Raw genomic sequence first — 14,825 nt, forward strand, 5'->3', positions numbered from 1 at the left:
GTTTGAGGGCTAGGCACTGCAATGCTTTGCCTAGCTTCTGAAAACTTTAACAGGGGATAAAGCCTATGATGGTTGATGGATGATTGCAAACTGACGTCCTTGTTCTTGAAAACTTTAAAGAGTTCTTGTACAACAGATCTGCCTAAGACATTACATAGCTTGATTTCTTGACTGCTGCTTCCATGAGTATTGGTATTGGATCCAAGCAAAATGAAGTCTTTGACAACTTATATCTTTTCTCCTTTTATCTTGATGTTATTCATTGGTCTAGTGGTGAGGATTTTTGTTTACTTTGTGTTGAGGTGCAACCCATATTGAAAGTTGGTGATATTTGATCTTCATCAGTAAGTATTGTAAGTCCTCTTTGCTTTCTGCAAGTAAGGTTGTATCATTGGCATATTGCAAGTTCTTAATGAGTCCTCCTGACACCACATTTTAAATAAGTATGTGGTAATATCTTAGCAAGTTAATATTTTCTTTTGTAATATATTTTGACTATTAATTTGCATTGAAGTGTTCTTTTTTCATAATTAAAAAAAATCACACTTCAAAAGTATGAAAGTATGCATCAGTTGCAAATTAGGAGACATTTTATTAAAATTTTAGATAAAACATAGGATAAGCTCATACAGTAAAGAGATACACATGGTCTATTTAAGGTAAAGCTATGGGAAGTAATTTTTCAGTACTCTGTTACTGTTGTTGTTAAGTGCTGTTGAGTAAGCTCCAATGAGCAGCTGGCATGTATGAATCTTTTCAGTTCTCTAGGTCCAAATAATTCTATGGCTGGTTTTGAAAAATAATGTGATATTAGGAAAATGAATTTAATTACTCAAACTCACTCTACTTAAATAAGTACCAGAAAATGAATTCCATCCTTTCTAGTGAAAAATAATACTTTTTGATGGAGAATCAATCAGACATATGCTTCCTAGCTATCATTCCTGATGGATATTTATATCCAGGCACTTTATTTCCAAAACTCTCCAAATGTTGAAAGCATTTTCAGATACATGATATAGATAGATAGCTGCCATCAAGATGACTCTGAATCATGGAATAAAATGTCTGGTATGTGCAAGTTTATTGTTTTAACTCCATCTCACTTCCCTCCTCACCTTTATTGACCCTCTGCTTCACCAAACATGATGACCCCTATAGTGAGTGCTCTCCCCTGATGATATATTAGAAGCAAGCAAATTGGAAAATATTCTTCTGTGATCCATTGGATTTTTGAAGTAGATTGCCAGAACTTTCTAATATATTTTTTAATCTGGAATTTCTACTAAAATGTATTCACTGTGAGTGACCCTGCTGGTATTTGAAATGCCAGTCATGTAACTTCTAGTGTTATAGCTTGGCACAAATGTTAGGTGCTCAACTACTAGTCGAATGGTTGGCATTCAAACTTACTAGAGGTTCCTCAAAATATAGACCTTTCTTCTGAAAAGCTATAGACTTGGGAACTTTATGGGACAGCTCTACCCCATGCAAATGGAGTCTCTACGTTTCATACTTCACTTAGTGAAAGCTAAGAACAAAAGCATAATGATCAGACATGTTGTTGTTGTTAAGTGCTGCTTAGTTGTTTCCAATTTATTGTGACCCTGTATGGGGGTTTCCAAGGAGCAGTTGGTAGGTTTGAACTGCCCACCTTTTAGTTAGCATTTCAGTGCTGATCCTACAATGCCTCACCAGAATTCTATATTCAGACTGGAGCAGGAAAACAAATGAATCTTAATAAAATCAAATGATCTTCTCCAAGTCACTCACTGGTTAGCCAAAAGTGATTTACTTTTTCCTTTACACTCTCTGAACTATGAGAGAGCTTGTGGAATAATGAAAGTTTGTGGAATAATGAAACGAAAAGACAATGTAATATTTCCACAAACTTTTTGAAGCATCCTTGTATAAATTCTGTTACATCAACCAGGGGAGACTTTTATTAAGAATTTGTTCATACCATTTATCCATTGCTAGTAGAACAGTAAAATGGTACAATCATTATGGAAAATGGTCTGGTGTTTTCTCATAAAACTAGAAATAGAACTATTTTATTACCCATCAATGCCTCGCCTAGATATATACTTTAGAGACCCAATAAAAGTGACATGAACAGATTTAATATACTACCTATTTTCATTGTAACATTATTTAAATTACCAAAAAATGGAAACAACCTAAATGTTATTATTGCATAGATTTTTTTAAAATGTGGTATATACATACAGTGGAATATTGTTGTTAAGTGCTGTTGAGTCAGTCCCGACCCATAGTGACCCTGTATAGGGTTTCCGGGCAGCGACTGGTGAGCTTGAACCACAAACCTATTATGAAACCATACAGAATGACAATTAGTACTTAAAACATAGTGTGGATGACACTGGTTGAATTGGTACTGAATGAAATAAGTCAATCACAAAAGAACAAATATTGTAGAATCCCACTTTTATAAAAATACAAAAGTATGTATACCTAGAGAAACCAATGTTCATTGGTGGTTACCAGGAATAGAGGGCAGAGGGGAGAGGGAAATCATGCCTTAGATAATTGACTCGTGATACTTCTGATGATGGGAAAGACAGCACTGAATGTGGATTAAGTTTACACAGCTTAACCAAGATAAGTGATATCATTAAGAAGTACATATATACACATGCACAAAGGATGCTTTGGATAAATTATAGGACATACATAAATTGAAAACAATAGCAACTACCAAAATTATATGTGTGGCTACATGTGTGTGAGAGTGAGTATAGGTATGTATGTGTGTATGTGTGTACACATATGCATTGATGTATGTACATTCATATATTCATGTGTGTATACCCATATATATAGTAAATAGACATAACCAAGCAAAATTCAGAAATCATATGTCAATGTCATTAATATCACATGCAAGTAAAATTTTGCTAAAGATAATTAAAAAACAATTGCAACAATACATTGATACGGAACTGCCAGAGTTTAAAACTGGATTCAGATTAGGGCATGGAAAGAGTGATAGCATTGCTGATATCAGATGGATATTCACTGAAAACCGAGAATACCAGAAAGATGTTTACCTATGTTTTATTGACTATGCAAAGCTATGGACAATTCTGTGGAGAATGAGTATTCTTTAATGGTGCTCATGAGGAATCTGTACATAGATAAAGGGACAGTCATTTGATCAGAATAAGGGGACAGTGAATGTTTTGAAATAAGGAAAGGTGTGTGCCAGGGTGGTATTATTTCACCATACTTATTAAATTTCTATGCTGAGCAAATAAATAGAGAAATTAGATTATATGAACAAGAACTGGGCATCAGAATTAGAGGAAGACTCACTAACCTGAAATATGCAGATGATACAACCTTGCTTGTTGAAAGTGAAGTGGGCTTAAAATACTTGATGGTGAAGATCAGAAGTCCATAGCCTTCAGTATGGGTTGCACCTCAATGTAAAGTAAACAAAAAACCTCACCACTGGACCAATAAATAACACTATGATAAATGGAGAAAGATTGAAGCTGTCAAGGACTTCATGTTGCTTGGATCTACTATCATCACTCGTGGAAATAGCAGTCAAGAAATCAAATGGCATATGATATTAGGCAAATCTGCTGCACAAGACCTCTTTGAGATGGAGCAAAGATGTCTGTTTGTGGAATAAAGTGTGTCTGACCCAAGTCATAGGACTTTCAGTAGCCTCATATGCATGACAAAATTGGGTAATGAGTAAGTTGGATAAAACCATAGGAGAATTGATTCATGATGTTGGAGATGAATGTTGAAGGTACCATGGACTGCCAGAATAACTAACAAATCTATGTTGGAAGAAGTACAACCAGAATACTCATTAGAAGTCAAGATGGCCAGACTTCATTTCTCATACTTTGGACATATTATCAGGATGCTTGACAACGTGGATGAACAGTGAAAAAGAGGGATACCCCGAATGAGATGAATTAGCACAGTTATAGTAACAATGGGCCCAAGCACAGCAGCAATTGTGAGGATGGCCCTGGACCATGTAGTATTTTGTTCTGTTGTGTATAGGGTCACTATGGGTCAGAACTTACTCCACGGCACTTAGCAACAATAAATAAAGCACATGGAGGCACAGTCACGGATGTTTTTAAGCTATAACAAAATAACTTCATGAGATTGTTTTCTGGATTTGAAACCTTAAGACCATAATCTCAAGAGGCAACTCAGTCAATTGGTATAATATAGTTCACAATGTTTATGTGCTACATCTTAATTTGGTGAGTAGTGTCTGAGGTCTTCAGTGTTTGTGAACAGCCATCTAAGATATAACTATTACCGTTTTCTTATATCGAGTAAAAGAAAAAGAGGGAAACCAAAGACAGCGAATAAATTAGTTTGTGGGACAAACAGTCTACGTTAACCTCAGCCTCAGCTACCCTGAGACAGGCAGAACTAGGTGATACCTAATTACCACTGACAAGCGTTATGATAAGGACCACAGTAGATGTATCCTGATAGACTGGGATGGAACAGAACTCAGATTTGTAAAATCCAGATTTATTGTACTAGATGAACTAGAGGACTTGAACCAAAATTATCCCCTGGGGTCCCCTTTTAGCAAATAAAATATTGACTCATAAAAGAAATAATCTTATCCTTAAATGAATTTAAAATATTACTGTGCACTTTTAAAATCTTCTTTATGATACAAAATGATAAAAAACAAAAATGAAAAAATTATTCTGAATTAAGATGAAAGGGGACAGGGAAACCAGATTTCAGGTTACATTTAAAAGGGAACGAATGAAATTGTAAGAACATTATGAAAAATGTAACCAATATCTCTGAACAATCTGTGCACCTTGACTGAAATAATAAATGGCTTAGTATGCAACACTTACTGTGACACTGTAGAATAACCACTGAAGTGCTAACCACAAGGTTGGTGTTCAATCCCACCAGCTGCTTCTTGGAAATCCTATACTGAGTCATGATGAGTCAGAACTGACTCAACAGTACTTAATAGCAAATTTGGGGAGATTCAATTTTAGAGAAATCATGAAGTAGTTGGACCTGATTCGGAGAAGATGAATGCAGTGAACAAAAAATTAGCAAAACAGAACTATTAAGGAAGACTAAGGGAATTGGGATTGGAGGTGGCAGGGCAGTAGAGAAATTGCCCCTGAAAACAGGTTGTTAAGCATTCTTGAGTGGAGAGTTTCTATTTTAAATGATTTTTGTTCTCTATTCTTTGTAAGCAACATTGTGATATAAGTTCCTCTGTGTTTTTAAGCGTCTTTTCTTTGTATGCCACCATTTCCAACAACTTTTTATTAACAGATTTCTCATCTCCTACTCCAGATATTTGTTTGTCCTTTTATCATTGTGAGCACAGCCTCACAACCCCTTGCTTTCCTTCTTAATTTATCTTTGGTGCTTGTTAAAACTATTATTTTCATTTTATTTCCTCAAGGACAGTCACTAGCAGTTGTTCTAACATGATTCATAGTGTTTCCATTCATGCCATGATGCTTGTTCATCATAGAACTATCCATCTGGATTTTTGTTCCTTGGGGGGGTGGGGGTCAATGTTCCTGCAACAATGTGCTTGTTCTCTATTTTAACTTGCTGAGTTTTTCAAGCCACTAACCTACTCAGACTCCTGAAAGAGCAATTCAATATGTATTTCTCCACCTCTCACATCTATTGGAATGACCAAAACTTTTTATTTCCAAGGAAATAATAAATTTCAAATGTTGGGTTTGAGTGGCACTGTAGGATAAACACTCTACCACAAGGCCAGCTTGAACTTCAAGGTCCATTGTTCAAACTCACCAGCCACTCCTATGAAAATCCTATACAGGATTGCTATGGGTTCGAATCGACTTGATGGCTCTTAACAACAACAACAAGGGAAGGATACACACCTATGGGACGAGCACAAACTTTGTTATGCCCAGAATTCAGGGTCCCCAAAGACCACCCAGGAGCCGTGTACCGATGCAAATACATAAGGGTTGTTTAATCAAGCTCGAGCCAGGTCTCTAACCTTATCCGACATTTCGGAATAGGGAAAGAGCCCCGAATTCATTGTCTGCAGGGTTTTTATAGAATTTTCAAACAGCTCAGGTTTCTCAGCTTTACAAACTTTGGATTGGTTAACAATTGGCAAACTATGAGATGTTACAGTTTAATTGGTCAGGACTGGTGGTCTTTGTTCTTAGGCTAGGGTAAAGGAAAACATCTGGCCTCTGGCCTTGAGCTGCCTGGCTCTTTATGCATATATCATATTCTTGGAGCTAGAGTACATGTTCAGGCTAATGTACAGAATGGAGATTGACCTTGCCTCTGAAGGGGACTAATAACTGAGGCCTTGTCTATTTAAAATGCTTTCCTGAGCCTGACTAGAGTTTAGTCAAGCAGTTTCTAGGTAGGCAAAATCAGTTTGGTCCTTACACTTTTATCTTCAAATATCAAATCCTATTTAAACTTATACTGAAATCTTGGAATGTAGATTTGGATCTGCAATGATTTTATACTTATTACATAGTTAACTGATTTTAAACTTAAGAAGACTCAGAAAGTAATTATTTTAACTTCATTTTTCATTTAATACATATTTTCTTGGCACTGATTAATATATCAGTTGTCAATTATTGAGCAGTATATTTCCCCCTAGGATTCCTGGTGTGGCACTGTAGGTTAAGTACTTCACTGCTAATTACAAGGTTGGTGGTTTCAAACCCAATATCCACTCCTTGAAAAGCCTATACAAGGCTGCTGTGAGTCATAACCAACTTGATGGCCCACAACAACAATACAACTCTACTTCAGTGCAATGCAAAATTAAATTCAATAAATGAAGTTGAAGCTCTATGACAATGTAAAGAAGATGAACGTTATCTGTCAGGATCTTGTCAGAAAATAAAACTTAATCATTTATGAAGGTACTACTTAGAGGTTTAGGAGTCCTGGTGTGGCATTGTGTGTTAATGTGCCAGACTGCAAAGCCATTTGAACTGCAAGGTTGGCAGTTCAAGCTCACCAGCTGCTACTCGGAAATATTCTACAGGGCCGCTATGGGTCAGAATGGGTCGGTAAATATTGTTTAGGCACTTAACAATAAAGACCTAAAAAAGGATAATACTATGGGAGTGCAGTGAAAATTGGAAGCAGTGGCAACCTATAATCCTGGGGGAAAGACTCAGGCATGGACAAGAAAATCATCCTTAAATAGAAAGAGAGCAGGGAAGAGAAATCTCTACCCCTCTTTGCTCCCTCTTGCGAATCTCCTCTAGGTATCTTATATTGGCAGTACACAATTGAATACCAGCTATTAAGAGTGTGTAAGTAATAGAGTGTCAGAGTTGAAAATGATAGAAATGGTTCTGAGGGAACAATGTAAGAGGACAGTGAAACAAACAAACAATTTAAAATTCAATAAAAGTACTAATTGCAGGGTACTACAAGAGTTGTAAGGATGAAACAAATATCTGCATCTAAAAAAGGACAGTTGAGCTGGGTCATAGAAGATGAATAGGTAGAAGTTTTGAACATCAGACTAAATGCCCTCATAGTAGTAGCAAAAAAGAAAATAAATGGTGTGAATCAATCCATCTTTCTAAGATTAAGGGGAAAATGTGGCTAGATGGACAGTTTTTAACCAGATTGTTAAGGTATACTTTGCTTTGCTTAATAGCTTAAGTTTTTGTTTTTAACTGTATTAGATCTCTAAAAAGGAGTTTATATATATGGGATTTTACATAAATGCTTATATATAAACGTAAGTAAAAAGAATTGTTATACAATCATATAACTTTTTATTAAACAAAAATATCACGATGTGAAGGTGTTGTTTCATGATACACCCTTCATCTAGATCTATAAACTTCTGAAGGTAGTTTTCACCTTTTTAACCTATTTAACCTGAGGAATTCTTTGCCCTTTGTTTTATACTGTATCAAAGTAGCAACTTTTGCATCCTTAAGGGATTTACATTGTATTCCTTGTTTGAGAACCAAAAGTTTCTGAAGGGGAAAGATCAGGGCTATTGAGTGGATAAAATAAGGTTTCACAATGAAATTCTTGAAGGATAGCCCATGCTATGTAATGGGGGAAGAAAAAAATTCTTCAGTGCAAATTCTTGACCTTTTTCTCACCAATGCATTTTCAGTTTTCTTAAAACTTCTTCACAATAAACTCATGTGGTTATCCAGTGTCCTTAGTGAAAATCTGTAAAAATTGTCCCTTGGGAATTCCCCCAAAACAATTGTCATAACTTTATGAGCTTACATCTTTGCCTTAAATTTAACTATCCTATCAGAATCCTTTGGAGTCCTGGCGTGGCACTGTGGGGTAATACAAAGTTGTTTGAGCTGCAAGGTCTGTGGTTCAAGCTCACCAGCTGCACCTTGAAAGCCCTATATGGGGTTGCTATGGGTCAGAACCAACTAGACAGCATGACATTTAACAACAACAACCTCACATAAATTTGTCCAAGACTTCATTTTGCTTGGATCCACAATCAACTGTCATGAAAGCAGCAATCAAGAAATCAACGAAGAGATTGCTCTAGGCAAATCTGCTATGCAAGACCTCTTTAAAGTATTCAGGATTAAAGTATCAGTTTGAGGACTGAGGTGCAAGCCCTGAAAATTTCAATAACCTCATATGCATGTGACAGTTGTATATTGAGTGCAGGGTCGGTTTGAACTGCAAGGTCAGTGGTTCAAGCTCACCAGCTTCTCCTTGGAAACCCTACAGAAGGTCACTATGAGTAGAAACTGACTCGAAGGCACTTAACAACAAAACCCAGCATCCAACCCCACATAAAACAGTGGTTTTTTAATGGATCAAGGCCAGGAAGACCTCAAAGTTGAACCAAGGGAAGAAGTCCACCAATCTCAATGAATGAAAAATGGTGTGACATTGTATGATTAGTTGTATTGTAGGATTAGGAACTGTAAGTTTAGTGGTTCAGACCCACCAGACATTCCTTGGAAACCCTGTACAGGTTTCTCTATGAAACAGAAACAACTCTAGGGCACATAGCAACAACAACATTAAAGTTCATAAACTTTTAGAAAAAGGTTAGAATTATCATTGATGTACAACCTTCTAGAGTTTATATTTCACAAGGCTCAACATTTTTGGATTTGAATAGATATTTTGGCTTCAGTAAGCTTTCAGTTCAATGAGTGCCAAAAGCATTGTGTGAAGATAAGCTAGCTCAAAGAGCTGAACTTTCTATCAGTGCTTTAATCAAGTTTGATATAATGAAAATAATTTCATCAACAAAAATATCTGGGAATAAGTCTTGGCTTTGCCAATAAGATCAAAAACCAAGGTACAATCAAAACTGTGGTTTCCAAGATGATGCTGGGCCAGTTAAATTCAAGGTAAAAAGTTCAACTAAAAAATTATAGTTATTGTTTCTTGGAATTATAAAGAGGTAATCTTGATAAGTTTTCCTGAAGGACAAAGAATGGACTTGGACTTCTTTGGAAGAAGGACATGGACTTATTTGGAAGAAGATTTAAGAAAATTGAAAACTACATTGTGAGAAAAAGTACAAGAAAGTTACTGTTTTGTAGCAGTATTCTTTTACTTAACTTCACACATATATACCAAAACCTGCTGCCATTGAGTTGATTCCCACTCATGTTGTTGTTTTTTGGTGTTATCAATTTGTTTCTGAATCACAGTGGCCCTATACACAACAGAACACAACACTACCTGGTCCTGTGCCATTCTCATAACTGCTACGATGCTTAAACCCATTACTATTGCAACTTCCATCTTTTTCAATGAACCTCTGTTTTACAAAGCATGATGTCTTTTTCCAGGGACTGGTCCCTCCTGATAATATGTCCAAAGCATGAGAGATAAAGTCTTGCCATCCTGGATTCTGAGGAACATTCTGGTTGTTCATCTTCCAACACAGATTTGTTTGTTCTTTCCATTTATGTTGTTGCTGTTAAGTGCCATTGAGCCCATAGCAACCCTGTATAGGGTTTCTGAGGAGCAGCAGGTGAGCTTGAACCACTGACCTTGCTGTTCAAATGGCTTTGCAGTCTGGTGCATTAACCCATTGTCCCATAAAATTTCCAAGACTCTGGAGTGCAGGTGTGGCATTGTAGGATAAGTATCCTACATTGTAGGATAACAAGTTTGGGTATTGAAACCCACCTGCTGCTCTTCAGAAACCCTAGACAGAATCGCTAAGAGTTAGAATTGATATGACAACACTTAACAACAACAACAATCTTTATCGAAGCACACTGCCATATCCTTCTCTCATGGAGCTGCTGGTGGGTTCAAACCACTGTGCTGTCGGGATGCCTTATTGTTGATCTGTGCCATCCAGTCAGTTCCTACTCATAGAGTCCCTGTCTAGAGTTTCTGAGGATTGACCAGTGGGTTTGAACCACCAACACTGAGGTTAAAAATGATTGTGTGGTCCAGTGCATTACCCTGTAGTGCCATACCAGAACTCCTATACATGCATATATACATACATATATAAAAGGGGCCTTTTAAAAGTTCATGGAAAAGTGGTATTAAAAGATAATTGAATTTTTCTGTGACTTTTTGAAGCCGCCTCATGTGTAGTTATTAAGTGCTGTTTGATTGGTTCTGACTCACTTGACCCCTGTACAACAGAATGAATCACTGTCCAGTCCTTTACTATCCTCACAATTGTTGCTGTGCTGTCTTAACAATCATGTTTTACGTTAGCCCCAGTGCTTTGTTGCCTGTAAGTGTTGCTTGGAGCTTGCCTTTGGGGACAGGAAAAATTCTGTTTTCATTGTATGTAGTAGTGATTGTGAATTGGGCTGCAAACCACAAGGTCAGCAGTTCAAAACTAACACCTGTTCTACAGGAGAAAGATGAGGCTTTCTGCTCCTATAAAGATTTAAAGCCTCGGAAACCCTGTACAGGATTACTATGAGTCGGAATCGACTAAACGGCACATAACAACAACATTAAACATCAGTCTCATCCAAAGTCTTGCACCTGTCCAGGATGAGTGATAGTGGGGAGAGTTCTATAACCATAGCACGTCACATGATATAACCTATATCTCTAGCTTTAGGGCTCTCCCTTTCCCACTATCCTGATTAAATGTCCTTTAGTATTATCCCTCAGTAGTGGTGATGATCTCTTTATTGGGCTGAGACTTTTATTAAAGTCTGAAAAGCCTACTGTTTTCAGACACTTCTGCTCATAGTCTTAGTAAATTCTGTAAGATCTCAATGACAAAGTTTGGCTATCTCCTTCAAATAGAGTATAAGAAGAGCTGTGAAGGAAAGGGAAATTACAGGGTAAATGAGGGAAAATAGGTTTTCAGTCAATTACCTACCCTACCTTAGGAGGAGTATGTACTAATTAGTTACATTTTAGATTGCATCATTGTTAGTTAAAAACAAAAAAAAAGGAGGGGCCAAGAAGGATGAAACCACATACTTTGTGAATACGTTAGATGACATAGCAAAGAGGAATTAACAGTTGCTATTCAGAAGACCATAAAATAAGGAGATTATCTGGGTGAACCCAATGTAATCACAAAGGACCACTGAGAGTAGAAGAGGGAATCAGAAGACAGATGAGGACAGATGGCAGTCTTAGGACTCAGTTCAATGGTCCAGGGTTTTGAAGATGAAAGATGTGGGTGTCTGCCAGAATCTGCAAAAGGTAAGGGAAAAGATTCTTTCCCTGAGCCTTCAGAAAGAAATTTGGCACTGATAATGCCTTAGTTTGGGAGTCCTGGTGTGACGCTGTGAGCTAATGCGTCAGACTGCAAAGTCCTTTGAACTGCAAAGTCAGTGGTTCAAGCTCACCAGCTGCTCCTTGGAAACCCTATACAGGGTTGCTATGGATTGGGATCGACTTGCCAGCAATTAATAACAAAAATGCCTTAGTTTACCCATGTATAGAAACCTATTTCAGACTTGTGACTACCAGATTGTAAAATAATCCATATGTGTTGTTTAAGTCATTATCACCAGTGGGTCTCAAGTAAATTCAAACTCATGGGGAACTCCTGTGTGTGAGAGTAGAACTTTGCTCTGTGGGGCTTTGAAATGCAGATTGTTTAGAAGTAGATTGCCAGGGCTTGCTGCCAAGTGCATCTCTGTCAACTTAGATCTTCAACCTTTTGGTTAACAGCTCAACATGCTGTTTGCATCACCCAAGCACTCCTTAAGCCAATAAATACGTGACAATTTGTTACAGCAGCAATAGAAAATATACACATCATAAAATAATTTAAGTATGATAAGCTATTGTTTTAGCAATCATTTATCAAATAGCTATGCTGAGGCCCAAGCTAGGCAATCCAATATATCTTTACAAAAATAAGTTTTAAAGCAGAATTGCTTTATAGAATTATTTCAAATATCTTTTAGTACTAGATGATAATCATATGCATAGATAAGTACACATATATGTGTATGTTAGAAGTAGAGCTGGAGCCAAAGTGTACAGATATCTCAAGTTGGTTGGGTTTCTGCTTGTTTATTAGCTGATGTCATCAGTTTTAGAGGGACCATGACCTCCTTCCCTCATACACATATGTGGGAAATAGGATTTTGGAGAGTGGAAATCACGTTCCAGGCCTCTGTTCACCAGGGTAATTATAGTAGATTAAGGCATCCTGCTTCATCAGCCTCACTTTACTCTGCTCTACACCTAACATTTACTCACAACTAGTCTCCTCATCCCCCAGGACTTGCTCTGCAAATGTCACCTTGGCAAAACCCTAGCAAAAAGTTGCCAGTTCCTGATTCACAGAGTCACAGTTCACTGGCAAGAGCATGCTTCCTGCCAAAAATCCAAATGTACTCATACTCTGTACTTCTCAACCTAACAGTTTAGAGATCACTTCAGATGATGTGAGATGCTGAAAAACAAACAGAGAAAATTAATTTTTCTCTTGTAACTCCAAATCCTCTCAACATTACTGTCAAACTAGTCAACTGAATCCATTTGTAAAAGAGTGAAGCTCCATCAATCCTAGTTGGACCTATGTCTGCTTTTTTGACTTATAACCTAGATATCTTATAATGGAATTCTTGTTAGAGTGGATGAACAAAGAGCTAAAATTTATCTATTAGCTAAATTATTTTTGGGTCATCTGTTGATATACCTATAAAATTAAAAGAGATATTTGATATAACATTCATAGACAAAACCGGAATATATTTTTTACATAGCCCTATGAGTTTCAAGTAAAGCATACATTAGGGTCTCTCTTTGTGAACGAAAATTAGACATAAGTGAAATCCAATTTAAAATAAATGGAAATATCTACCTTAGTCAGTGGAACCGAACTTAGGTATGTTGTTAAGTGCCATAGAGTGAAGTTGGTTCTGCCTCCTAGCAACACTATATAGGGTTTCCGAGGAGCAGCTGGTGAGTTTGAACCTCTGAACTTGTTCACACTGACCTTGAGGTTGAGTGCTTACTCCATGGCACCACACCAGAACTTATGTATAAGTATCACAAATAGCAGTGTCTGCTGCTAGTTTTCAACAAAAAGTAAGGAGGGTGTCGTGGCCCATTTTCAGCATCCCCTTCCTTTTCCAGTCCACAGACCATATTGTACCCTTACAATTACTTACTGACACTATTGTTATAGCTCACTTAGTGCCACCTCTATCTCTGTTTATTTTTTAAATTAGCCTTGCCCCCATATTGTCAAGTGCAGGATTAAGATCACAATTGTAAGTGAACTATTTAAAGCTTTCTTATTTCCAAATCATACACTATGTGCTAGTCAATCATCAAATTTCCTCTTTCTCATGTCTGTGCTTCTGTTCATGTGCTCGTGTCTAAAATAAATGTCATGAAAATTAGGATAACTTTCAAAATCCATTTGAAGTACCACGTCTTCTATGAAGTCTTTGTATTTTCTTGTTAAAGAAAATTTCTCTCCTTCCTCTTTGCTTTTTCAGCCCTTTGTTTATTATAGATTATTGCATTCATCAAGTTCTGACATATGAAGAGCTGTTTAGCTATCAGTCTCTCCTCTTAGACTGTGATTGTCTTGAGGATGGATACCATTCCTATGACAGTGAGCAACAATTTTAAATTGAATGATACCAAGCCTGGAAGTGTGCCTATTTGTTATATAGTCATTGCCTCTTTCAATTTGAAATGTATAATTTAATTTTCAGTCCTAAATTATGACCTAATTTTAAGACACATTGCATTTTAGGGTGTTCTGTAACAGGTGATTATAGCATCATAATCATTAACTCACCCACCTCTGACAACTAATGAGCTATATTTATTATGTCTTCATTAATCAGGGCCAGACATAATTTAGCTATACCAAAATCTGAATTCAGGGCCAGACATCATTTAGCTATACCAAAATCTGAATTGTCTGAAGAAAAAATCTAAGATCTTACACAAGGGAAGCATACTTCTATGCTTGCCAACATGTGGAGTTCCCCACAGAGTGTTCAAAGAGAAATGTTCTTTGTTTAAAGGACAGATAAAAGGATTACCAGTATACATAGGAAAATGGTCAAATTAATTGAATATAGGACACTTAGCTCTAAAGTTGAAGTAAAAAAGAACAGTATCTCTTGTCTTTTTATTGTAATCCAATACACTGTGTTTTTTTGTTGTTGAGAAAGTGGATTTATCACAATCCACTTGGCTATTTCCCATATGCTTATTTTCTGAACTCTAGAATACAGTCCTCTTGTCTTGCTAGGTACCTTTTTAGTTCTGGGTTATAATTATTTCATGGAAATTACTAATAAATCAACATAAAAACAACAACATTTCAAAACATCAGCATTGCTCTATCAGCTATGACTATTGTTGTTAGGTGC

Source organism: Chrysochloris asiatica, unplaced genomic scaffold (assembly GCF_000296735.1).
Source record: "Chrysochloris asiatica unplaced genomic scaffold, ChrAsi1.0 scaffold00095, whole genome shotgun sequence".
Lineage (NCBI taxonomy): Eukaryota > Metazoa > Chordata > Mammalia > Afrosoricida > Chrysochloridae > Chrysochloris > Chrysochloris asiatica.